The sequence below is a fragment of the Porites lutea genome, chromosome 2 (assembly GCF_958299795.1).
Source record: "Porites lutea chromosome 2, jaPorLute2.1, whole genome shotgun sequence".
Lineage (NCBI taxonomy): Eukaryota > Metazoa > Cnidaria > Anthozoa > Scleractinia > Poritidae > Porites > Porites lutea.
The window spans coordinates 53,737,617-53,742,108 of NC_133202.1; positions in this window are offsets into that span (position 1 = coordinate 53,737,617).

Below are 4,492 nucleotides of genomic sequence, written 5' to 3' on the forward strand. Positions count from 1 at the left end.
ATGAATTCGAAAATTCGTCGCCCCTTATATATTTCTTTTAAATCCTGATTATGTTGCTGCTCGCTCCCTTCGGTCGCTCCGCAGCAACAAATCTGATATTAAATATAATAAGTAAAAACTGCAAAGAAAAAGAAAAGAAGAAATATGTGTAATGAATTCAAAAGTAAGAAAGACAAATCTGTTTAATGCAACCTGTGATAGAAGCTAAGGTTTAGGATTTCGCGATTTTATTTCTCGTGTTATCATGGTTGCATCAAGGTAATCATCTTTGTCTTTAAAATATTTCGAAGAGCACACTGATTAATTTTCGTTTGATCACTTTTTTTGACATATCTCTCATTCTACCTGGTATCTCATTCCATACTTTAGCGCCAAAAATTGGGGCGGCTTGTCTTAGTTTTTTAAGATTAAATTGTTTGATGTACATATTATTTTTAGAGGATGATCTTGTGTTATATTCATGAATAGCTGATGTCTGCGAGAACAAGTTAACGATTTTTGAGGGTGCAGAATTAGTATGAATATCATGCATTAAGTAAAATACGGACTTAAAATAGAGAAAGCTAATTGGCAGGATATTTGCATCAATAAAAAGAGGAATGGCATGAACTTTCCTGTTGGTAAAAAATATGAAACGGGTAACTTTTTTCTGAAGCAATAAGATTTTTGTTAAATGTGTTTTTGACGCCTGCCCCCAAACTATCAAACCGTAAGATAAATAAGGCAAGATTAACGCACGGTAAATATTTAGCAAGGTATGTTGAAGAACAAAGTGCCTCATTTTAGCGATTAAACCAACCGTTTTACTTAATTTAGTAGCTACATTGTCAACGTGTATTTCCACGAAAGATTTTTGTCAATCAGAATGCCTAAATATTTAACATCATTTTTCATTTCTAAAATAACGTACTGAATGGTATCAGTATCGAGGATCTTAAGTTGGGGAAGGTAGTCAACAGACTTATTATAAGGATGAAAAATAACAAAATTGGTTTTTTTGGTATTAAGGGTTAATTTATTTGAGGCCAGCCAAAGATACAACTTTTTAAGCTCAGAATTTACTGTTGCTTTAAGTGACCTTAGGTTCTTGTTGGCATACAGTATGTTAGTATCATCAGCAAAGAGGTAGAAATTAAAAGTATCAGAGCAAGTATGAATATCGTTAATATATAAGAGGAAAAGCAACTGACCTAGTAGAGACCCCTGTGGAACACCATTAGATATTAGAGCTGCATCAGATAATTGTTTGTTTATTTCTAGTGTTTGTGATCTGTTGCACAAAAAGGATTCAAACCAGTTATTAATTATTCCACGAAAACCATAATGATTTAACTTATTTAGAAGAATTTGATGGTTAATATCATAGGTGACGAATTACTCCTTAATTTTGGCGCGAAATTTCAGCGATAATTTGTAATTTCACGTGTGAAATTACAAAATTGCCATGGCAACCTTCCGTACGTCTCAGTGTTAAAATGTCATGAATGAAGATGCCAGGGTATATAAAGACGCTTTAGAAAACCTGAACTCACCAAAGAGCACATCAAGAAGGATTCTAACAGATATTTTGTAGAAAAATTCTAAACTTGAGTCAAATTTAAGCTCTAAACGTTCGAGAGAGTGGAGTTCTCGATCGATACGATCCATGATAAACATGTAAAAAATCCAAGATTGCTAACGTAATTCGTCACCCATGATATTAATAGGTAATAATAATTTCCCTCGCCTAAAGGCTCGGGAAATTATAAGGATTTGGACAAAACGCGCGTGAAATTATTCCCTAATTTCACTCGTCACTATTTGATTACACATACTAACTGTATCGAAGGCTTTCTTTAAGTCAATAAAAATTCCACAGGTAAATAAACGTTTTTCCATATTAGACTGAATTGCACTAACTATATCTACAATGGCATGTTCAGTAGAAAACCCTTCTCTAAACCCATACTGAGCTGAAAACAAAATTATATTCTTATCATTAATAAAATGCATCATTCTTTTATACATAACCTTTTCAAAGATCCTGTCAAATATAGATAATAGAGAAATCGGTCTATAGTTATTTGCATCTGTCTCATCCTCAGTTTTAAACACAGGTATGACTTTAGCCTTTTTGAGTTTTAAAGGGTAGCTCCCAGATGTGCCCGACAAATTGACGATTTTAGCTAAAATGTCGCTGATAATAGTACTTGAATATTTCAAGAGTGTAGTCGGGCAGGAGTATAAACCATGAGATTTATTGTTGGGTAAAGCCAATATTTCTAATTCAACTTCCCTGGCAGTCACAGACTTAAACATGAAAGAAATCGCTGGAGATTTCCTTTTTTTGAGAAAGTCGCGATGGTCACCAGAAACAGACGCAAAATGCTCATTTAGTATATTAGCAATTCTTTGTGGATTGCGATTAATCTTATTCCCATTATTGAAGTCTCTTATCGCATTTACATGTCGGGATTTTTTAGTTTTACGATTCAATAGATTATTTAACGCTTCCCAGGTCTTTTTCATATTCTGTAAAATTTTTTCAAAATAATCATGGAAGTAACCTCTTTTACTAATTCGAATAAGATGATTAATTTTATTTCGATGAAACTTATATTTAGTTTGATCATCACCAGAAGCAAAAAGTTTATTTTTAGTCTTAATCAAAGCTCTTATCCCTTGTGTTATCCATGGTTTTGAAAACCGCTTCAATTGGCGTCGGGAAATCTGTTTAATTAGCACATGCTTGTTAATTACTTTATTATATTTACTATAAAAAGAGGAGAATATATAATCAAATGTCATTACTACCATTTGCTATAATCGACTGCCAATCAATTTGATTAAGATCCTGCGTAAAAGAATCCCTATCGAAATTTGTGAAGTCGCGCATTTTTCTCTTAGCGGGTTTAATTCTGTCTCTTGCTGATCTGAATATACAAAACTGCGAGAAATGGTCACTTACATCAGAAATTAAGTTGCCATTCACTGATACACAATCAGGATTATTTACAAATATATATATTATCAATTAGAGAAGCCGAGTTGCCGCGAAACTCGCGATGGTTTGTCAATGGTAGGAATGAGATAACAGCTCTGAAGAGATAATATAAAGTTGTGACTAAATTCCGATACCTCACTTTTCAAAAGACAAAGATTGAAGTCACGCATGACGCAAACATTTTTCCCAGTAGAGATAAATTTTTCTAGAGTTTGTTCAAAATTATACTCTAAGAAACGTTCGGGAGAATTATGTTGACTGTAGATAATGTCACAAATTATATTCTTTTTGTATGCAAAACTTAATTCGACCCAAAGGGCTTGGAAGGCTTCGTTAGAGGTTTTTTCTAAGATGGTGTAATGAAGTGTCTCATCAATAAACATCCCAACGCCACCGAAAGCGAGAGGGGTTGGGACAAATTCAAATTCATAACCAGGCAAGGAGAATTCGGCGCTTTTCGAGTTAGGATCATTAATTTTAGTTTCTGTCATTCCTATGATATTGAAGTTAAAACCCAGTTCTTCTAAAATAGAACTTTGAAGGTTTTCAAAGTTCTTACTGAGACTAATCAGATTATCATGAAATATCGAAAAGGAGTTGTCATCATTCTCAATCACATATTTGTTTGGCTCCTTGAAGCCTTGTGGCGAAAAATAGCGGCTATGAATGCTCTGATCATATAAATTATCAATTGTATTTACGTCACTGTTACATAAGGTATTTAACTGAAATAAATCTAATTCATATAAGCTAGTTAACTTATCGAGATATCTTTTCGAACGTATATTGCTTTGGAGTAAGTTAAGTAACCTTTACAATTAAAGTAAGGCAGTTCTTTCAAAAGGTCTCTCAGGACCTTTTCAAGTTGCTTATTTCTTTTTGTTTTTGTCATACGAAAATCAAGGCAAAAATATAATCAACCATAGGAACAAACAACTATTGTACGTAAGAGCTAAGATACTTAGCTGTTAGGTTGTTCTAGTCTATACCAACCGGTTTGTAATGACTGAAGATCTTGAAAAGTGTTCAGTTTATGAATGCGCGAGGTATTTGTCATCCTAAGGAATATTGAACCTTGCTTTGCCCAGCAGAATTTAAAGCCCTTGGCTTGTTGAACCTTTTTTGCCTCGGTTAACAGTGCTTGGTTAAGCGGAGATAAGTGATCGTAAATACCAAGCCGTAACAATGACACTTCAACACCGTAACCCAACTGACTCGGGGTGACTTTGGAAACCTCTTTCCGTGCTGCCACCACTCTTTCTTTGACTTGTCTCCTAACAAACTTGCAAATTATGGGGTTCGGTCGACTTGAAGCTTTACGAGCAGGAACGCGGTGGGCTTTATCGAGCCCTTAGGCTAATGTTCTTCGCTGAACCAAGAACTCATACAGTTCCGTTGTTTTTAGAAACAAAACAGTTGCCGATATCGTTCTTGCTATTTGAGCAAATGAGCCTTTTAATGTACGACGTCCATAATAATCTCGCTCCTGATAACATTAAGAATATGTTC